General features: G+C 40.5%; 1 long non-coding RNA gene and 2 other non-coding genes across 3 annotated transcripts in view; 1 reads left to right on the top strand and 2 right to left on the bottom strand.

The window, feature by feature from the left end:
* The window catches only part of LOC123320113, a 123,108-nt gene that overhangs the window by 55,053 nt on the left and 44,135 nt on the right, over nucleotides 1–23,920 (bottom strand). The window lies entirely within an intron of this gene.
* Nucleotides 21,864–21,937, bottom strand: Trnat-agu. The gene has a single exon. It is a non-coding gene; the product is annotated as a tRNA-Thr (tRNA).
* Nucleotides 23,334–23,407, top strand: Trnat-agu. Its single transcript has one exon. It is a non-coding gene; the product is annotated as a tRNA-Thr (tRNA).

The raw sequence follows: 23,920 nt of genomic DNA, 5'->3' as shown, positions 1-23,920 counted from the left end.
TTCACTTTGCATATAAAACGTAGAGAAAGTGCAAGATTTTCTATAGGTATACAGGGTGTCCCAAACTGCTTAATTTTTATTTCTAGGCCAGCTGGGCAAAAACGTTCAGAGGACTCTCGATCTCTGGTGAAAACCATTGTCCAATACATTAAGTTGTTTTTGTGATATGACTGAAATTTTATACAGCCTGAGTTTTTGATTCCTAAAAATATTTAAGCAGTGGATTCTTGAGGTCAAAAGAAACACTTTTTTCCTTTACCATTTTTCCCCAATCGGCTCGTTTTGAAAGTTACAGGCTGTTGAAAAAACCATAAAAAGGTTATTTTTACTATCTATCTCACAAACGGTTTTATCGAATGATATCAATTTTGGAATATAGTTTTCCATTTATTTGATAAATCTTTTTCGAATACAAGATATCACCCACGTCTTCCAGTTTTCTCATTATGACCGTTACGTACCATGAAAAGTGATACTTTTGACCTCAAGAATCTACTGTTGAAATATTCTTACGAGTCAAAGACTCACTCTGTATATTATCAAAGCGTTAATTAGAGAATTTATCCTCGATGAAGAACTTCTTCAGTGGATTTCTTCATATCTTTTTTTTTGGTGTAGCAGGGGGAAAATCTGCAAATCAGACGAACCACCCTCTCCTGAGGAGGAACAAGTGTGGGGTTTCTCACTCTCCTGAGTTCGAGACCCACTTAAAACCCTTAACTGTTTCTTGAATTTTGGTTCCGGGCATTTGCCTATAAACCGTTAATCTCTTGGTCGGTTTTCTTCTCGCACACTATTGTGCTGGGATTTATGTGTTTATCCTCTATTGGATTAACACTTTATTGAATTTTTCAATAAGTTTCTTTTGTTATTTTAATCTCTTTTTGATTGATCTCTTGGTCTCCTTCGGTAACTTCGCATTCTCCTTTTGTCTTCCTCTGGGTCGTAGTCCACTAGTCTTCTGAGTTCTTGATTCGGATGGTTTTTCGCTGTTTCGAATAATTTCTCTGTTTTTCTATTCATGCATTCCGTTATGGTTTCCCATTTTAGGTCCCTATAAATCTGTCTATTCCTGACAAACCAAGGTGCATCTATTGCACATCGTAGCAGCTTGTTTTCAGTGGCCTGAATTCTCTTGATATGGCTCTTTGCCGCGAAACCCCAGGCAACTGATCCATAAGTCAGTTGAGACCTAGCAACGGCTTTGGTTATCTTCAACTTTGTCTCGTTCGACATGTGGCTTCTTCTTCCTATCAGAGGGTAGAGTCTATTCATCGCTGCTTTCATTTTGTCGATTGCTTGTTTGATATGACTTTTTCAAGTAAGTCCTTTGTCAAGCGTTATTCCTAAATATTTGGCTTCATTTTTCCAGTCGATTTCTCCGCCGTCAACTTCCAGTTTCGTTGTTCTTCATATCAATACATGCTCTGAAAGGTAGACCAACAAAAGACAAACAATGGGGTATACACATTGGAGCAATCCTCTGAAGGAACAGTCCTCTTGTACAGATTCATGGTATCTTCACCTATCTACACCAGCTTTCACGAGCTTAGCTTTTATTTTTGGTGGACTGTCGGTACAGATCTTCGTACCACCATGGTATCGGAAAAATTGTTTCTTTTGTACTTATATAGTCAATTTCGAATATCTGTTTAAGCCTTCTATTCTTTGATGTATCCAGAATCTGTAGAAATATTGTACAGACACTTTTTTACTGATCTGAATGTAAAACTCCTCTCCTATCTTTTTACCCTGAATAAAGTGTGAAACAAAGAAAAATTTTGTTATTTAAAATTCGAACTTCATGCTCAATTGACTCCATATCAGCCCAGAAAAACTAACTTTCCGACAAAACACTACTCAAAAATACGTCAGTATAAAGTCACCTCACCAAAAATTTTCTCAGATTCCTGAGCTAATTCATTGCTGCATCCCGTACCAGGAATAGATCTACAAAAAGACAAAAAACAACGGTGCGAACAGACTTATACTTTCTTAAGGCTAATTGCGACTGTGTGTCCCTCTGTGACTGAAGAGACCCAACCGTGACCTACAGATCCTTCCACACTCCTGTCATGGATAGTCACCAGCCAGATCTGGCCGCCGCTGTATCCTTCTCGAGTCTCCATTATAATTGTTGACCAAAGACCTCCACTGTGACCTGTCTAACGCTAGTTGTTCCCAGTTATGATTGGCATTAACCGATTTCAGGGATTGACGTAGTATATCCTTAAACCGCTTATACTCGCCTCCTGGTTTCCGAACTCCCTCTGTCAATTCGCCATACAGAGCTATTTTGGGGAGTCTTGTGTCTTGCATCCTCAGAATGTGGCCGCTCCATCTGAGACGGGCCCTCGTTACTTAAGTCACAATTGTACAACTAGCGCGTTGCAAGACTTATGCATTCGAAACTTTGTGGAACCATCTGATGTGCATTATCTGTCTTAGATGACGTTGTTGCGTTTGTTCAAGCTGTTTAATACGTCGCCTGTAGGGCGTCCAGCTTTCGCTTCCGTAAAGAAGCGTTGGGAGGACGACTGCTTTGTGAACATCTGTCTTAGTCTTCAGATTGAGGTCGTAATTTTGAAACACTCTGTCCTTTAGCTTCCAGTATGCCTGTGATGCCGAATTGATACCGTTGTGTATTTCCGTTTCTAGGTTAGCCCTAGTATTTATGAAGCTTCCCAAGTATTTGAACTGCTCGACCTGTTCTAGAGTCTCATTCTCCAGGCTGATATCTGTTTGAAGGCTCTCTGACGGACTTAGCCGGATTTTGGTTTTGTCGATATTGAGTCTAAGGCCTAAAGCTTCGTTCATATGTTTATAGGTGTCCAACATTATCTGTAGATCATTCGAGCTGCTAGCGATAAGTGCGCAGTCGTCTTAGTCTTCAGATTGATGTCGTGATTTTGAAACACTCTGTCCTTAGCTTCCAGTATGCCCGTGATGCCGAATTGACACGGTTGTGTATGAACTGAGCTAAAACCACTAGAATTTCGATAAAATTACATTCGATATCAAGTAAGGGACTGTGGAAGGTAACTCCGGCATCGAAAAAACGAAACATAACATAAACATAAGCTGGAAAATAAATGGTTCGGTACATTCCAGTCTATCTGATTAGTTACATCAGGTCACTTTAAAAAATTGTTGTATTGTGCGATTTGTAGTGAAAAATGTATGGAAATTTGAAGCAGTTGACCTGTTTTGGATTAAGTACAAAAATTCATTGACGTAGATGTCCATCACCTCCATCTACCTTCTGCTAAGAAAGCCTCACCTTGAAATACACCTTGCAATGTATTTATGCAGGAGCTTGAAGGACACTCTGTCCTCTGAGACCAAGAAGACAACAGGAAAGGTTACATTTGCCATACATCCTTTTCGACATCTTCGTTTTTGGGCTATGAGGCCACAAAGAGCTTTGTTACGAAATGCCTCGCTCCATTTAACCCTCGAATATTGGATTTTTTCGCAACAACTTGTATTGCACCCCCCTTCTGACATTCCTGATGCGAATCCCCTCCAAAGGATAGCCAACAAACGTGGTAACAACCTATCGGCATGAATCGACTCTGATGACACGACTCGAGAGATACGTCGTCGAACAATGGAAATTTAATGAGCAGATTGAAAGGAAAATATTTTCGACGCGAAAGGGCCTCCTCCTCAACTCCGCGCTACCCCTACGCGCCGCTCCGTTCTCCATAGCGCCACCGTCGCCTCTCCTCGCCCGTTCGAAAGAAAATAAATCAGATAGATGGCGGCGGAGAGGTATGGGCACGTCGGTATTTCAATAAGTGCTCGTCGACTGTACCGATGTTCAGATCTGGGCCCGGAGGGCCCTTCAACCTTCTCGAATGTGCCGTACGAGACCGCATACCTTATTGGAGGAGGAGATATTTGCGTTATGGGGGTTTGACATGTAGGTTGTATACGTTTTGGGGTCGAAACGGATCGGCGACAGTGATTCCTACGATAATTGAGGTATGTTCTTCGGATATCCGATGTGGAGGATGCTCGATGAGCTTTTCGCGATGTTTCGGATAGGATGCATTCATTTATGGCTTTTGGAGCATGGAGAGGCTCCTACGAAGAGATGTGAAGCTGTCGGTTGTATGGATACTCAACGCAGAAGTTATAGAGAGCGTTTCGACGAGAGTGGGAAGTGAGAGCAAAGTGGAAATCTATACGAGTGTATAAAAACAGAAAATACACTTCCAGTTCTCCGATAATGTAGGTTAGAAAGATTGTGGAGATACAACAATTACACAAGAAATCCTAATTACTTCAACATCAACAATATTTATTGCTTCTTGGTGAATATTCCTGAAATTTCCGAAGTATACTGATAAAACGAATCAGAACAATAATAATAACTACGCTTGCTGAGCGCTGAGCTACTCAATCGGTTTCATCTCTTGGACCACTATCGACTTAACAGTGTGGCGGCGTAGTTGTACCCATGGTAGAGGAATACTTCATCTCACCATGATGGTACCAAGGGTAGCCAATCGATGGCATCACTGCGCACGACGGTTGCGATCACAGGGTAGATTATACGTCTATTGCGGTGCAGCATATGCCAAACGATGGCGTCACCGGCGACGCATAACTCGATACCCTCGACGTAACCGGCGTTTATAGCAGGCACAAACTACGCTGCTTCGGCGATTGTCGTAGGTAGCTGCTAGGGTTCATTAACCTACCTGATGAGTCCGACCCTAGCAGTGGGACGAAACAATCACCCCAAGAGCACGCCATTCTTCTAATAGCGTGAACTCACCCCAACACATACCGCCAAAACAGCAATGCAGAGAAAAATTAGAACAATGTAGACGAAATATCATATACATCACTTTGAAACTCAATAGAATGTACAGAGCTGCTAAGACATCTGAGAGGTCGAGAAATTGTTGATTTGTCCAATTATTGTAAGTCACACGAAATTGAGGGAATATTTCCTGAGCAAGGCTGTTTCTTTCGAACTTCATCCAGTAGTTTTTGACTTTTGGCGCAAAATCAGGATTTACTCGAGCGTCGTGAAGACATAGTGGATTTTGAAGATTCGATGATAAAAAGGAAAAAAGGTTCCATGATGTATCCACTTCCAGCGGTGGGGAAAGCGTCTGCAGGGTCTCAAAAATTAAAAAAAAAATCGTCAGGTACATACTCGAGGGTGTCAGATTTTAATACAGATGTTTAATTCCGGTGTTAAAGACCTGTTGAACCATTACTCTGACACTAATCGGGGGGGTTTTCTTAATCTGACAGTTAAAAGATGATAACAAGGCATTTTTGGAAAAACCTCACTTCCTGTACCTCTTATCGTTTCTGTATTCATTATGAAAGTTGTAGATAATAAAAATCGGTACAACTTTTGTCTGAAGCAATTTTACCTACCCTTGACCGTTTTCGAGTTATAGGGTGATAAGGGCGAGGAGCTTAGCCACACATGCGAAAGGCCAAGGTCAATGTAGAAACCCAGTCTAATGTACATTCATCGCCATATATCCTGAAAACGTTCAAACATAGAAAAAAATGCTTCGGACAAAATTCGTAAGAAATGTTTTGCCCAACACAATGTATAATGAATGCGAAAACAATTTGAAGTACAGGAGAGGAGATAATTCAAAACAACTGATTCTTGTGACACTTATGGCCAATTTTTATTGTTTCGTCTTGCTGAAACTGTCAGATATATTGTTTTCCGCTATTCTTGAATCATAATAAGAAAAAAAGCTACAGCGCTCTTGAGAATATACACGTGACGTTTATTCTTTCAAGTTTGGCACCCTCCCACACATTTTTTCCAGGGGTGGCACAGCTCATTATGAAAAATTAAAATGGCTATATCTTTTTATAAGGGACGAATCTGAAAATATGGTATGGGAAAAAAGTGTTTATTTTAACCTCATGAATCTACTGTTGAAATATTTGTACGAGTCATAGACTCACCCTGTTTGAGAAATGCAGAGGAACATAAAAAAAAACACCATCCACTTTGAATCCAACACCAAGGAGCCAAAAAGAAGACAGGATCCGATCGACATCAGGGAGCATCCCTTACCTAACCACCAATATGAGCCAGAAAACCGGGAGACAGTTCCAACAGAGCTTAAAACCTTTGATATCTGAGATATCTGGGATAAGTGAATATTCCTCTTCAAAAGAGTGTGCCAGCTTTATTGATTCTCAAATTCGATAGACTTGTATAGGTCCTGTAGTTTCAAGAAAATAACAATGTAAGCTAAGAAACAAATAAAAGAATCAGCCAGTTCGTCAGCTCTTCTAACTCTCTAAAGTTCTAACCAAAAAGACAAGACTTTTGAAGGAACCCACCGCATGCCCATTCCCAATTCAACGCAAGACTCATTACACCTGAGCTCGAGACCCACTAAAAAACCCTTAACTGCTTCTTGAATATTGGTTCCGGGCATTTGCCTATAAACCGTTCATCTCTTAGTCGGTTTTCTTCTCGCACACTATCGTGCTGGGATTTATGTGTTTATCCTCTAATGGATAACACTTCATTGGATTCTTCAATAAGTTTATGTTCTTATTTTGATCTCTTCTTAATTGATCTCTTGGTCTCCTTCGGTAAATTCGCATTCTCCTTTTGTCTTCCTCTGGGTCGTAGTCCACTAGTCTCCTGAGTTCTTGATTCGGATGGTTTTTAGCTGTTTCGAATAATTTCTCTGCTTTTCTGTTCATGAATTCCGTTATGGTTTTCCATTTCAGGTCCCTATAAAGCTGTCTACTCCTGACAAACCAAGGTGCATCTATTGCACATCGTAGCAGCTTGTTTTCAGTGGCCTGAATTCTTTTGATGTGGCTCTTTGCCGCGAAGCCCCAGGCAACTGATCCATAAGTCAGTTGAGGCCTAGCAACGGCTTTTATTATCTTCAATTTTGTCTCTTTCGACATGTGGCTTCTTCTTCCTATTAGAGGATAGAGGCTTTTCATCGCTGCTTTAGTTTTGTCGATTGCTTGTTTGATATGACTTTTCCAAATAAGTCCTTTGTCAAGCGTTATTCCTAAATATTTGGCTTCATTTTTCCAGTCGATTTCTTGGCCGTCAACTTCCAGTTTCATTGTGGGTCGCAGTCAGTAATATTGCTTGACTCTTTTGCCCATTGAGCTTGATTTTCCACTTTATGCTCCAGTCATTTGTTTCGTCAATTGTCTCTTGTAGAACTCGTTCTATTACTTCTATGTTTCGGTGTGGAGTTGCTATGCCTGTGTCGTCAGCATATAACGTTAGCATGGTTCTTGGATTTTTCGGAATATCGTGGATGTATAGGTTGTACAGAAGTGGCCCAAGTACTGATCCTTGGGGTACTACAGCCTCTATTTCTCTTGTTTAGGAGCATTCTCCTCCCACTTTCAAGTAAAATTTTTTATTTTTGAGATAATTCCTGATCAACTTGCATATTTTGATCGAATATCCAGCACATCTCATCTTATATATTAATCCTTCATGCCATACTCTGTATGATGCTCTGGCGACGTCTAGTAAAACAAGACCTGTAGCTTGTTTATTTTGGAATCCCTCTGTAAACTCATCACACCATCTTGTAATTCGCAACCGCACCAAAAACCCGTCCGGCCAATACCGGACGGGCGTGTCCGACCAAGATACGAAACCGACACGAACAAAAAAACACGAGAAAACGACCGTATAGAACGAGCTTTTATTGTTGTCCGTATCGCGCAACAAGTTGACAGCCAATTAAAAACCGTTTAACCGAACCGATCTTCCTTTATAATTAGGTGTATCGGAGTAGGCCGATGTAATTGCCGCGATCGAAAAGAAGGCTTCGGCCGCGGTTTGACAGACGGACGGACAAGCGACCGTCGTTCGCGGCCTCCTCTTCGATTCCTACAAGCAAGGGACCACCTGCCTGCGAGATCGGTAGGTGTGTTTTGTGCGTGTTTGATGGGACGTCCATGTCCAAACGACGGTAGGGTATTGAGGCTTGGACAGACTGAGATAAGATGTAGATGGGGCAGTAGAAAGCAGAGTCGGAGCTACTTTTTGCTTCCCATAATCCAGAAGGACAGAAGTTATGGGGGCCAAAACAACTCTCTTTGCTCACTACCCCTGTTAGGAGTTCATAGGTGTAGGTCTCAACCTATCTACTTTAGTGTTAAATCGATTCAAAGGTCATTAAATACATCGTAACCTATACAGGGTGTTTTCAAAGGTAGAAGGTTCTGACAGAAGGTACAACTCATCAAAATAAGTCGTTTAGCCAAAAACTGCTCATATAAAATTTCCAAGATGGCTGAGTTTCAACCCCTAGAAGTTCGACAAAATTTCATTGAATTTTAAGTAAGGGACTGTGGAAGGTGACTTCGGCATCTCAAAAACGAAACAAAACATGAGCATATGGCTGGACAATGATTGGTTCAGTACCAATTCCATCGGATTAGATGCATCAGGTCACTTTTGACAGAATCATAATTGTTGTATCGTGCAATTTAGGGCGAAAAAAATGTAGAAAATCCAGGCAGTTTCTTGAAAGTTAGTTATGTTGAAGAAGTGCTATATATATTCTTTTGAAAAAGAGTGTTACAAACTTTTACAATCTGAAAATAACAATGAAGCGGGTGTAAAGAAATGGAATAAGAAACAGATCCTAAAAACCTGTTCCACGTTCCAGATCTCAGTGTAAGCAGAGGAAAAATGTCAACGGGGTACCATACATATCTTCGTATGATACATGAAAAAAACAGAGATAAAAACCTCAGAAAGTGTAATGATGATGTATTTGTGTAAAGAATAAGCTGAAAATAATTGAAATTGAAGGACATCTTCTTCATATGCCAAAATCCAAAAACTTCCTATAATGTTTACCCATTTCATCCCATTCTTACGACGATTATTGAAATGTTCGAAAATGAAGATTGTGATGCCTATTGTGAAAAAATTCGTGAATAATTCAGACGAATATTATTGATGAGATTTTGAAGTATTATTCTATTTTTTACACTTGTGTCTCTTCTGTCAGTTGGTATCGAAATGAGCCATTTCATAAAATCGTGTAAGTTACTAAAAAATAATGAGAACAATTCGGCGATCCTAAGTTTCCATTTTCAGTACCACATAAGTATCGAACGAGCCAATATCCTAAACAAAACCACATGGTCGAATTAGAAGATGAGTTATTTCCCACTGATTCGCGACAATTCAGATAACAAACAGTCTAGGGTCGTATTAGGATCTATTTCTGTAATCATTTTCAATTTTTTTTTAACTTAGTTATGAATCATGATGAAACGCTCCATTTTGACCAGTTCTACCTTTTCTAATAAATACATAAACAAATGTTCGAGTCTGTGACTTCTTAAACGACCTCAAAAATGACAACCTGTAGGGATGTGACAAAGAAGCGCAAAACAGATATACACGAAGAGAAAATGTTAATATAATTGTTGTGAGATAAAATATTTCGTATCTGTTTTTTTCGAAAGAATCTTTTCGAAATAGAAACAGGCGCGTAACAAGTGGTCGTAAAAGACTGGAAAAAGATGCTCGCTACCCCCCACCGATAGTAACATCTCGCGTCTTAAATTTCAACCCTTTCCCCCGCAAGTTTTTTCAACGGCAATCATTCCAACATTCCACCGTCCACCAAACAATGGTTTCCGCTTGCCGGTGAAACTAATTAATTTAAGACTGGAAAAAGAACAGGAGAGGAGGGTGGAGGGTGAGCGATATTAGACAGCCATCTATCGTTCCCAATTTGTAATAAGACAGGGCTGAATTATTCTTTTCTTCCTTTAATTATTCAAGAAGAGTTAATTACTTTTTTCTTGTAGTGACATTCGGTCTCAATGCTTCAGAAGTTTTTTCTCAATTTGTAGATACTCCAATTAAAGGAACGTCTTCATAAATTGCCCTCTCCTCCTCCTCCAACTCAATTATTTATTTCGCGCCGTTTTTTTTCGCCCTCAGAACGCGCCGGGGGTGGTCTATGTCATGCTTTCATTGCTATACATTAATTGCCTGCTCTGTTGCTGTTAATTTTATTCACTCTCAGATTCAGGAATGATCGATCTTGGTATGAAAAAATTTTTCACATACTATACGTGCACCTATGGCTTGATAACTGTTGATAATTCGTAATTTTTTTATTGTCGCATAGTTGAAATTATTTTTCACTTTGTAGGTTCGTCTGAAACTGGTGAGACACGACACCACCCTGAGTTTCAAGGCAGAAATTTGTTTTATTAGATAAGTATTCGGAATCTGCATGAAATTCTGATTTCGCAATACCCCAATGCCCAATGATTATAGTTTACTCTCGTTTTTTTCGATGTAGTCCATTTTTTTCAACAAATTTCATAGTTATGATGGTTTTAACACCAGGGATCATCTACAGTGTGAGTCTTTGACTCGTACAAATATTTCAACATTGGATTCTTGAACTCAAAAGAAACACTTTTTTTCGAATCGGCTCGGTTTAAAAGATACAGGCTGTTGAAAAACTATTAAAAATGTTATTTTTGGTTCTATCTGACAAAAGGTTTTAACGAATGAAATTAATTTCGGAATATAGTTTTCCATTTATTTGATGAATCTTTTCCGTATACAAGATTTCTCCCACGTTCTTCAGTTTTCTCGTTATGACCATAACGTACCACAAAAATAACAAAAATTCAAAGAAACCAACTCCTGCAACTAAGTATCTGTGAAATTTGGAAAATTGGGTACTTTGGCTGAATAAAACTCTGTTTGAAAGATCTACATTCTTTTGACCTCAAGAATTTACTCTTAAAAGATTTGCACGAGTCAAGGGCTCATCCTGTAAAGTGATATTAGGGGGATGAACTTTTTATAAATTTTTTTTTTTGGTGTAGCAGGGGGAAAATCTGCAAGACAGACGAACTCACCCTCTCCTGAGGGGGAACAGTGTGAAGATTCTCACTCTCTGAGCTCGAGACCCACTAAAAACCCTCAACTGCTTCTTCATAGGTTCCGGGCATTTTGCCTATTAACCAGTTGACTCTTATGGTTTCTGGACTCTCACACGATCATAGTCGTGTGGATAGTTGTATGCTGCCTATAGCTTTTATAGGTTAAGCTCTTCTTTGGTGACATTTAACACGTTGACTGTCCCATGAATCACATATGATACATAAAAATTTTCGCCAGGAGTCCATGAGTCGTATGTGATTCATTGATTCATTTGACGTTCAAGATAAATATGGTTACTTTCCATGAACGCTGCAGTTTGGTCGGTTCATATGGGCTTAACGTTTTGTAGAAATATGTATTGATAACCTCAATCATAATTAATCATACGTGATTCAAGAAACGTCAGCATCAAGCCTTCCATTGGACTTGAAGATTTTGAACAAGAACACTTCCTTAAATGGCTGCAGAATTAATTTTTCATAGAATATAAAAGTAATATAAAATAAAGTAACCCTTCTCTTTGGATAAATGTGTTGGAAGTGGGGGGTGAAAAAAAAATTAGAATGGGGACAGTCAACGTGTTAAATCCTTAACTGATCTCTCGGTCTTCGGTGGTAGGTTCTTGACCTTCTAGCTTCTTCCGTTGGATCGTAGTCGACCAATCTTCGTAGTTCCTCATTTGGATGTTGTCATAAATTCTGTAACTGGTTCCCATTCCAAGTCCTTGTAGATTTGTTTGTTCCTAACAAACCAGGGTACATCCATCGCCATTCTGAGGAGTTTATTCTCAGTGGCCTGTATTATCTTGATGTGGGTCTTGGCTGCGAAGCCCCATGCCGCCGATCCATAAGTGATTTGTGGTCGCGCGATAGTTTTAATCATCGTCATCTTGATGTTCTTATTCATATGACTTCTTCTGCCTATGAGTGGATAAAATCTACTCATGGCGGCTTTTGTTTTATCAACTGCACATTTGATGTGGTTTTTCCATGCAAGTCCTCTGTCAAGCTTCACTCCTAGGTATGTTGCTTCATTTTTCCATTCAACCTCTTCTCCATCAACTTCAAAGTTTATAAAAAGGTTTATAAAAAGCCAGGCTTATCTGGCATTTTCAATTGAATTCATTTGGTCCCAAAATCTCATCTCGTTAAAATTATAGAGGAAGAAGTGGCCTATATATACAGAGTGAGTCTATGACTCGTACAAATATGTCAACAGTAGATTCTGCTAGGCCTCAACTGACTTATGGATCAGTTGCCTGGGGTTTCGCGGCAAAGAGCCATATCAAAAGAATTCAGGCCACTGAAAACAAGCTGCTACGATGTGCAATAGATGCACCTTGGTTTGTCAGGAATAGACAGATTTATAGGGACCTTGAATGGGAAACCATAACGGAATTCATGAACAGAAAAGCACAGAAATTATTCGAAACAGCGAAAAACCATCCGAATCCAGAACTCAGGAGACTAGTGGACTAAGACCCAGAGGAAGACAAAAGGAGAATGCGAATTTACCGAAGGAAACCAAGAGATCAATTAAAAAGAGATTAAAATAACAACAGAAACTTATTGAAAAATTCAATAAAGTGTTAATCCAATAGAGGATAAACACATAAATCCCAGCACGATAGTGTGCGAGAAGAAAACCGACTAAGAGATGAACGGTTTATAGGCAAATGGCCGGAACCAATGTTCAAGAAGCAGTTAAGGGTTTTTAGTGGGTCTCGAGCTCAAGAGAGTGAGAATCCCCACACTTGTTCCCTCCTCAGAAGAGGGTGGTTCGTCTGACAGTAGATTTTTGAGGTCAAAATAAACAATTATTATCCTGGATGGATTATTTGTACGAGTCCAAGACTCACCCTGTACATCTTCTCTGTAGATTTATGTATATGCATATTTCACATGTTTCTGGAGAGAAAATGCAATTCAATTCAACATCTTAATCACCGTACACATGATCATTGCATACTTCTGTACTCTTCTTTCCATCCTATCGTTCTTTTTTCCACCTTGTTGTCTTCTTTTCGTCCAATCAAACATCTCCAGCTCATCGATAAGTTCACAAGTTCACAGCAGCCAGATAGAACCCGAACAATCACCCAACACCTCAGATAAAATCACCACCCCGCCGAATATCAATCCTTCATAGAATCACCATAAGAACGGGACCGGTATCGATAAATCTCCAGCCGGTAACAATGGCCAGTTGCGCCCTTTATTGTATTCCAAATTGATACAGGACCTTTTCAGCTCGCGTCGATGCGTAGGAGCCAGAAGAAACGACAGAAGAGACATAAAGAAGTCGCCATTGTTTTCCGAACCGCGCTTCTGGTTATCATATTTTGACGGGAGAAAACCAACGCGCGACAGTCCCGGTCGGACAATTGTTCCGTCCGTCTGCGTGCGTATGCGAGAGTTAATGACATCCTGTATAGGAGGCACATAAGAATGGACCGATTAAAAGTACACCTACATCTGAACGATCGAGATGGGGAATGAGTCACGTCACGAATTGGATTCGATCCATCATCTCGATCTTATACGCTAGACGACTGTGATAAACGGACCTTGGTGTCTTGGGATCATTCTGTTGGAGATTTGAATATCACACGAGGATGATATTCGATTTGGGAGATAATGGGTTAGGAATTGTTGACGCTCTGGATGAAAGAGGCACGCGCTCTGTGTTGTTCAGATGACAGCAACATTGCGAGTTATTTCAATGTAAAAACATTGCTGCCAGTTGGATATTCTGCCCTACGGCTCTACTTATTCAATCCTGAGCAGACCTTGAATGGTACTGACAAATCCAGCGATATCTTAAGGAACTTTGGCTGTTACCTCCTCGGTGTTCACCAACAATTGAGACTCAAGTAACGAGGGCCCGACTCAGATGGAGCGGCCACATTCTGACGATGTAAGACACAAGACTTCCCAAAATAGCTCTGTATGACGAATTCACTGAGGGAGCCCGGAAACCAGGAGGCCAGTATAAACTGTTTAAGGATATACGACATCAGTCCCTAAAATCAGTTAATGCCAATCATAACTGGGAACAACTAGCGTTAGGCAGGTCACAGTGGAGGTCTTTGGTCCACAGTTATAATGGTGACTCGTGAAGAATACATCGGCGGCCAGATGTGGTTGGTCAATATCCATGCCTAAAGTGTGGAAGGTCACGGTTGGGTCTTTTCAGTCACAGGAGTGCACACAGTCCCAACCAGCGCTAAGAAATTACAGGTCAGTTTTTTTTTTCAATAAATTTCTATAGACTTATTCATGGTAACGGGATACAGCAATGAATGAATGAATCATCATCATCATTGCTGTATCTCGTTCGAATCTACAAAAAGACAAAAAAAAACTGTAAAGGTGTGAACAAACTTGTAATTTCTTAGGGTTAGTTGCGACTGTGTGACCTCCTGTGACTGAAGAGACCCAACCATGGCCTGCAGATCCTTCCACACTCCGGGCATGGATAGTCACCAACCAGATCTGGCCTCCGCTGAATCCTTCTCGAGTCCCCATTATAACTGTGTACCAAAGACCTCCACTGTGACCTGTCCAACGCTAGTTGTTCCTAGTTATGATTGGCATTAACCGATTTCAGGGATTGACGTAGTATATCCTTAAACCGCTTATACTGGCCTCCTGGTTTCCGAGCTCCCTCTGTGAATTCGCCATCCAGAGCTACTTTGGGGAGCCTTGTGTCTTGCATCCTCAGAATGTGGCCGCTCCATCTGAGTCGGGCCCTCGTTACTTGAGTCTCAATTGTTGATGAACACCGAGGAGGTAACAGCCAAAGTTCCTTAAGATGTCGAATTCGCCATACAGAGCTATTTTGGGGAGTATTGTGTCTTGCATCCTCAGAATATGGCCGCTCCAACTGAGTCGGCGCTAGTTATCTGGGTTTCAATTGTTGTACAACTCGCGCGTTGCAAGACTTCTGTATTCGAAACTTTGTGGAACCATCTGATGTGCATTATTTGTCCTAGATGACGTTGTTGCGTTTGTTCAAGCTGTTTAATATGTCGTCTGTATGGCGTCCAGCTTTCGCTTCCGTCAAGAAGCGTTGGGAGGACGACTGCTTTGTAAACAGCTGTCTTGGACTTCAGATAGAGGTCATGATTTTGGAACACTCTGATCTTTAGCTTCCAGAATGCCCGTGATGCCGAATTGATACGGTTGTGTTTCCGTGTCTAGGTTAGGTTAGGTTAGGTTAGGTTAGGCCTAGTATTCATGAAGCCTACCAAGTATTTGAACCTGTTCTAGGTTCAAAGTTCCGTGATAAACTTTGAACGGGTTTTTGCTCTGAGGCGCTTCAGGATGAACAGGCCTCCATCAAATCTGAATCTCAATCCAACACCTTTTACGGGCATACTTATGTCAGCAATTATCGAGACAGCTATGGCGAAAATATTGCACAGTGAAGGCGCTAATACGCAGCCTTGTTTTTGTTCAGAGCTGGTTGAGAAATAGTCGGTTGTAGAGCCATTATGCTGTATTCTAGCGGTATTGTTGGTATAAAGGTTTTTACACACTGCTAAAAATTTTTCGGGTACTCCAAGGCGTACCATGATTTTCCACAGCGCTGTCCGTTTCACCGAGTCGAAAGCCTTACTTAAATCGATGTAGGCCTTATAGATCCTTGAGATCCTTGATTGTTGTTCACGAGCCTTCTCTCGCAGCTGTCGCAGTGTGAAAATTAGGTCCACCGTACCTCGATTTGGTCGAAAGCCGCACTGGGATTCACGTAAAAGCTTGTCTAGGAGTGGAATCAGACGATTAGCCATAATCTTCGAGAGAATTTTGCCGACCACGCTAAGCAACGATATGCCCCTGTAATTGTTGCAATGAATGAATGATAACAGAGATGCCATATTGAAAACGAAGCTCAAAAAAGGTCCAACCGGCACGGAGAAAGAAGCTCAAAAATGAGACGTGCAAAACACGCAGCATCCTCTCCTACTCTCCAGCAATGGACCAAACAATTTTTCGCGCACTCCGAGTATCGGGCCCAGACGCGATACTAATTTTTTTTTGAGACCGACGAGCGACGTCGCAATCGCAGATCTAATTTAAAAATCTAATTGAATCCCGCCATTTGTTGCCGAATGAATTGAATGTTAATTTTCATATATTTATTTTTCCGGCGCCGCTCTCCATCGCGACGTCCCTTTCCCTCACCCCCTCCCCCCCCGCCCGCTCGACTTTTTCATATTCAAATTCCCGGAGAGAGCGACGCAAGAAATGCAGCGGCCCTCCGTCCAAAACAAACGTTAATTACCCGTTTTGACTCGATTTTCATTTAAACACGGCCTGGATGAGCGAATTTTTCCGCACGCGGCCAGTACTGAACGAAGACGGCGACGTCGTGCAGTGGAAAACCGACGATATGCCGATTGGAAGTCTTTTAATTTGACCGTTTCGAGCAACTCTTTCTTCCCTTCCTGTTTTCGAATCGTCATTTCATTGTGAGGCGTCTCCTTCGTTTTTTTTTGTTCGTAACGTCGCCGGGGGCGACGCCTTGACGGGGAATTTTTAATTGCCTTCTTGTTGAAATAACACAATCTGGAGCGATAATTAACAATGCAAGATCGACTCTGAGATCCTTAATTGAAGGGAAATAAAAGTGGATTTTTCACTGATGATTTGATATGGAAATCTTCAGAGCGTTTCCTGTACTACTTCTGGTCTGATGTTCTAAAGCCAACCTCTTCCAAGGAAACCGCCCTGAAGAGTTTTCTCAGTAAAGTATTAGTCAACTATTGAAATACCGAAAATTTCATCCAGAGGTAAGAGAGCGCTCTCCTCCTATACATATCCTTTGTCACAATTTGTGTTCTACCCCTTCTGTTAGTTCGCTACTCTGCTGGTGTGAGAACTCAGGGGAAACCGTTCCTTTATTCCTAACTTGCCAGTTTAATATATTTTCGACGGAAACCCTCTAATTTGTGTAGACTGTTTCTATTCCAACTATTGCTCTGTTATTTTCACTCGACTGATTTCATAATGGGTCCTGTTATGTTCCTTATGGGAACTCAAGGTCTGTTTTCATATTAAGCTGACAAGCTCGAGTAAATCCCGAATTTTCCTGTTGGGCTCTCTTGGAATCCTTTTGTCTGTGATATCGATGAGCCCTAGTTTTGAATGAGTTTTATAAAATTCCAACTTCGAAAATTCAACCATTCAAGGAAGAAGAAGGATACAAATCTCCTCTAGTTTTCCATAATGAAAACGAGAGCGACTAGAAGCTACCTATTGTATCCAAAAATGGCCAAAAAAAACCCTAACGCTTCACACAGAAATAATCCTAAACGTCTTGGGATTAAACTTTTCTTCTTCACCATTTCATCCATCGATAACTCTATACGACTCCTCATGAAGAATCAAAGAACGAACAAACCAGGTGTTTGGCTTTTCATAAAAAACGGAAATGAAGAACAAACGAATCACTTTTTGTCATCTCAAATACCCCAATGCTCATTGTCACAACAGATCGTGGGTGAGAACACATTGTTGGGATTCAATACACGATTATCAACACTCTATTGATCGCTCGAGTTGAATGGCCAACGAATAACAGAAAGAGATTTTTCATAGGCACTTCATGGGGGTCAGTTAAAACTTCCTCAAGACCGAACGGTTGCGCCGAAATGGATGAAATTTTCAGATTTATTACTAGAGGAGTTGCTCTTTCAGAATATGAATCACATTTAGATCTACGATGCTTTTCCTGGTAGAAAAACTACTCGAAAGTTGACCTTCGAAAAATTCTCAAAAAGATGGGGTCACTTGAATGGAACTCAAAAGAAAGGATATTAAATCAACTCTTACTACTTCCATCCTGTCTTTCCACCCAACAGAGTTCACGACGATCTTATTTACTACACCCCATGCTGAAAACGTTGAACACATGGGAAATACACTGCGCAAAAAAATTAACGCACATTCTGAATCTCTCAATTTTAATGAAAGTTAACTCTACATTGACTTTATAACTTATTTTTTATGTTCTCTCGGGAAGGTTCTGAACGAAACAATACACATTAAATGGAAGAAAAATTCAGGATTTCACCGAATGTGGAAGAAGAGAAATTAACAATTTTCAAAATACTGAAATGCTGTTAAGTGATTTAATACTTGGTATTTCCACCCCTTGCGTTAATTACAGCTCGGCAACGACGGTTCATACTCAAAATGAGTGATCTTAAAATGTTCTGATCTAATCCCAGATTTCTCCGAGTTGGATTCCTAAGTTATTAAGAGTAGCTGGATGATTTTCTGAACTTCTCAGCCTTCTATTGAGGTTGTCCCAAACCTGCTCAATCGGATCGAGATCTGGACTTCTTGCTGGCCATTCCATTCGAGAGACTTCAACCTCTTCAAGGTACTCCTGAACGATGCGCGCACGATGGGGTTTGGCATTATCGTCCATAAAAATGAAATTTTCACCAATATATGGGGCAAATGGCACTACATGCTCTTCAAGAATGTTCCTTATATACTTATCAGCATTCACAGCTCCATTATCAACGACCACTAGGTCTGTGCGAGCAGTCAAAGATATTCCACCCCATACCATAATCGATCCTCCCCCGAAACCAGTAGTATTCAGGAAATTGCACTGAGCATATCTTTCATGTGGACGTCTGTATACAAGGGAACGTCGATCACAATGGTAGAGGAAGAATCTAGACTCATTTGTGAAGATAACTCTTTCCCAATCGGCCTCTTCCCAATGGATATGCTCTCTCGCAAAATCCAAACGCGCTCTTCGATGGGCTGGGGTAAGAGCTGGGCCTCTTGCCGCGACACGAGGCCTGAAATCATATTCTCTGAGGCGATTTCTTTTTGTCTGAGTGCTAATTTGCACCTCATGAGTTTGCTCAAGCTGAATTTGAAGGAGGCGAGCGGTTGCAAACCGTTGTTTCCACGAAGAAACTCTCAAGTAACGTTCTTGAATGGCAGTTGTTACCCGTGGTCTACGCTGTCCTGGTCTTCGGACATTCATATCTGTCTCCCTGAATCGCTGCAACATTCTGGACACACTTGTATGGGAAACTCCAAACCTTTCTGCAATTCTTGTGTATGTCCACCCTTTTTCTCGCAAAAATACCGCTTGGGCACATTACTTTTGGGTCAAATTGCGTGTTTCGCGTTGCATAGCGATCGAGTGTAGAAAATCAAACGAAAGAAAAACTATTGATCACTAGAATTGATCGAGAACAACTGATTTTAGAATGGAGCCAATACATTCAAAATCTGATAATATCATATTTTTTTATTCCTGCTGGGAAAAAAACATCTGTATTGAAGAAAACCGTTAAAAGTGGATAACATATGCATGCACAATTCTGTTACAAATAATTATCATTGAGAACACCTCCAGTTGTAGAATAAATTTGAGATTTCCATAATGTGCGTTAATTTTTTTGCGCAGTGTTGTATCATTCCATACTCCTTCAACACTTCACTACTAAATATCATCCAAGTCCTAATTGTTTCTTATCCTCCTGTCATTTCTCCAGTTATTTTTTCCGATAACCTACCCCTCTCTCTCACTCTCCATCCAACCCAGTATCGATAAATCAGACGTTAGCCATATTCCAACATAAATCCACTGGAGAATCCCTTTTGCGGAAAGCTCAAGATTATCTCGAGTTTATTTTTGCGAATTTCCGATCTATCCGCAGCCCTTAGGATATAAATTTTCCTGGTTCAAGGGTTAAACTGGAGGGTCCTCATAGTTCCCTTCTTCATCGATGAGGTCGTAAATTTTCCGCCCGAAGGTACTTGTTCACGCTGTTCTCGGACTGTATATCATGCACCGACCTTGTAGACAGAAATTCCTCCAATTTGGTCGGAGATCTTCTACACTGGTATGCCAGACGCAGAACTGACACAGTTTGAACAGTTTTTAAGAAGAAAGAGTGGAAAACACTGAACTTACATGTTCTGTGTCTTTTACATTAGACTGTTTTATTCGTTTGGTTTCTATTTATGAAAGCCGTAAGTTTGAAGCCTCCCCATATTTAACTTTGGTGCATCACCATCGACTGATATAGCTAAGAAACCGTAAAATTTCAAGAGACGTAAAACTGTCCTTAAAACGCCCTGTATATCGAAATTCATGGGAGTAACTTAGTTATTTCGAAGAATCAGGAAAACTTTGAAGTATTTCATAATTAAACATTCCGTTTTACAAGTTACTGTCGTAGATTCGACTTGAAAAGTGTTGAAATAAAATTAAGCAAGACAATCTTTGTATCAAGATATCCTCACTTCAGGTTAGTACACCTCTGTTGACTCATGACACTTGATATTAACAAACCAACAGAAAATGTAAATGCATCGCATGGTTTAGGTATATTTTTATTCAATTTTTGTCGAGATAAGTGCGTGTTATCATGAAAAGAGTCAACTATAATTATATTTTTTAAGGGAAATGTTAAAACAAGATAGAAAACTACGAAAAAAGACATAATCAATGAAATTTCGAGATTTATCACTAAAAGTGTATGTATCACTTCCAGATCTACGATGACTTTTGTAGGAGATAGGCGTGTTGAAAATTCACCTCCGAAAAAAAAAACAAAAAAGATGGGTTCAGTCAAAAATTTGAAAGACCAAACGCTTGCACCGAAGTTGATGAAATTTTGAGGTCTTCTAGGATATGTATGGGGAGTCCAGGAGAGTTGAACCCCTTTTCACTCTGAAGAGATTTAAGTTGTATCTGTAAATGGTAGCAACTCATTTTTTTGCGTCAAGATATCATGCCCAAATAGGTTAAGATAGATAATGGTAGAGTGATGGTGAGATTAACATTTTGAGTATATCAATTCTGTTTTAGGAACCGAAAATTGGCTCATGTCTCTCTAACACATGGGGGAGTTGAACAGGGGGCGAGAGAGACTTGACCATGAGTTTGTTTATCAGGAAAAATATTGAGAGAAAACAATTTCCAATGACCAACGATTGTCTATGTCAAGGTTTTCATCATCAGAAGTATCAGCGTATGAAATACATATTTTCTATTTCAGAGTCACTCTCCCTTATTTTCGTGATGCTTTTTACTTTTTAGCACCTTTATATATTTTTTTATATTCATTTCTATTCTTGAATTTTCTTTTTTTGAAGCAAACTATTATCTAAGCCCAGTGCACCACGCACCTACTAAACTTTTCAGACAGTGTAACGAACAAAAATTATTCAATTCCCTACTTCCTAACAACAAAATCACGTTCAACCCTACCACTCCCGAACTGTTCTGATGGCGGCCAAAATGGAGCCGCCACTAGTTGTGCCTTGTTACGAGTATGTCGCAAGCTATTCACGATACCGGTAGCGCGAAATTTGAATTGAAATTTTTGAGGTGGTTCAAGTCTCCTACCTAAGCAAGTCTCCCGGCACCCCTTATCACATTTAGATCTACGATGATTTTTCTGAGAGATATGAGTGTCTGAAGTTTACCTTCGAAAAATTCCCAAAAAGATGGGGTCAGCTAAAAATTTGTCATGACCGAACGGTTGCACTGAGACAGGGGCGTTTTCAGCCAAATGGCTTAGGGGGGAATAATTTAAATACCTAGTTTTTTTATTCCACACATATAAAAAAACACACAAATATGAGCGAACAAAAAAGTCTAGGCAGGATATTCCAAGTGTAGATTTCTGCCAGTCCAATAGCTTTTCCTAATCATTCATATGTGTCCGAAAAAATGTTTCCTCGTAAAAATGAGTAATTAAGATCGTTCTCCTCAACGGATGTGTCGAACTTTGGGAAACACCAGAAGACAGTGATATTCATATCATGATTTGAGTCCTTGATAAATATATCTACACATTTTTATGTTCATCTCAATAAACGTCATGAGGAAAGATTGCTCTTTATTCACTACAAATTTGCGAAAGTCCTGATAAAAATGTTGTTTACCCACTAGGCCCCGGAGGGATTCGAACCCTCGATCTCCTGTTTACTAGACAGGCGCTTTAACCAACTAAGCCACGGCGCCGCTTGTACTTAATTATAAGCGAATCGTACTCAGTCCTTTCGTTGAGTGTTTAAATTTTGACACTTATCTCTATAAGATAAATATACTGGCTTGCCAAGATTCTTCTCTTTAGTAGTGGTTTCACTGATAGCAGCTATTCCTTCAAAATATATGTGGGATTTGTCAAATCCTTCGATGGTCTTGTGTAGACCTTGGGGAGGGGCTCTGGTACAAGAGCTTCCAGTTCTCAAAGGCTGAATCCCAGCTGATAGAGCCCAGTCTTAACCTTACCTGTTTTTCATTATGCTCGGAGAGACTCAGGGGTCACCTGAACACCCAGTCACTCTCTGGAGAATACGTTTGTAGGATTCCAGCGACATCCTCATAGATTCCAGTGTACGCAGCATCTCCAGACCCTACTCACCCTCTCACATGCTATCGTTCTTCACCACTCTCGGTCCACCCAATAAAATAAAAAATAAGACCTAATGTTACCCACCCCTCATCTGGCTCTCATCGATCTGGTGTACTGGTGTACTACACTCATGTGCCGTCACGTCAGACAAACTGACGCGCAGCACGAATAGAAAGCTGTAACAATTATTGTCTTGAATTGCTGAAGCCACTGCGTATTTTTGTTACTTCCAGCCCACTTGCTCATCAATTCCAGCTCTCCAGTGCCTCCCAAGCCATCTCCAAGTGTCGCAAAAAGTCCCGAAAATCCGCGTCAGACCGAGGAGACGAGCGAGGCGCCTTCCTACCCCCACCCCCCAACCCCCTGTCTCGTACGATTCTCTCGCGCTATGTCTAATCAAAACGATTGATTCCAATTAACGGCCTAATTGAATCGGGGACACAGGAGGCCGTGAAATGGGAAGAGACAGATCGAAGCGGGCCGAGATTGACATGTGACAGTCCCGGAGCGTTACGCGGGCAACTTAAATTGGATTTGTATTTCCTCAGTCGAACGGATGAGGCGGATGGGATTCCGATCGGTTCATCGCGTCTTGGTCTTGCAGATCGACGGGGGGTTCGCGTGAGTAGGGTCTGGAGATGCTGCATACGCTGGAATCTATGAGGGATGTCGCTGGAATCCTACAAACGAACTCTCCCGAGAGTGACTGGGTTTTCAGGTGACCCCTGAGTCACTCCGAGCAGAATGGGCTCTATCAGCTGGGATTCAGCCTTTGAGAACTGAGAGCTCTTGTACCAGAGCCCCTCTCAAAGGTCTACACAAGACCATCGAAGGATTCGACAAATCCCAGATATATTTTGAAGGAATAGCCGCTATCAGTGAAACCACTACTAAAGAGAAGAATCTTGGCAAGCCAGTATATTTATCTTATAGAGATGAGTGTCATAATGTAAACACTCAACGAAAGGACTGAGTACGATTCGCTTATAATTAAGTACAAGCGGCGCCGTGGCTTAGTTGGTTAAAGCGCCTGTCTAGTAAACAGGAGATCGAGGGTTCGAATCCCTCCGGGGCCTAGTGGGTAAACAACATTTTTATCAGGACTTTCGCAAATTTGTAGTGAATAAAGAGCAATCTTTCCTCATGACGTTTATTGAGAAGAACATAAAAATGTGTAGATATACTTACCAAGGACTCAAATCGTGATATGAATATCACTGTCTTCTGGTGTTTCTCAAAGTTCGACACATCCATTGAGGTAAACAATCTTAATTACTAATTTTTACAAGGAAACATTTTTTCGGATACATATGAATGATTAGGAAAAGCTATTGGACTGGCAGAAATCTACACTTGGAATATCCTCCTCAGAATTTTTTGTTCGCTCATATTTTTGTGTTGTTTTTTATATGTGTGGAATAAAAGAACTAGGTATTTAAATTACATTTAAGTTACACTGTCTGGAAAGTTTAATAGGTGCGTAGTATTATTTAGTTTTATTGCTTTCATTGACTAATATTGTTTTAAAAACGATGGGCCTTTTAATTAGTAGCTGTAAAACTTTCAAGAAAACATCTGTTGAAGAGACT

Source organism: Coccinella septempunctata, chromosome 9 (genome assembly GCF_907165205.1).
Source record: "Coccinella septempunctata chromosome 9, icCocSept1.1, whole genome shotgun sequence".
NCBI lineage: Eukaryota > Metazoa > Arthropoda > Insecta > Coleoptera > Coccinellidae > Coccinella > Coccinella septempunctata.
This window is presented reverse-complemented; position numbering and strand designations above follow the sequence as displayed.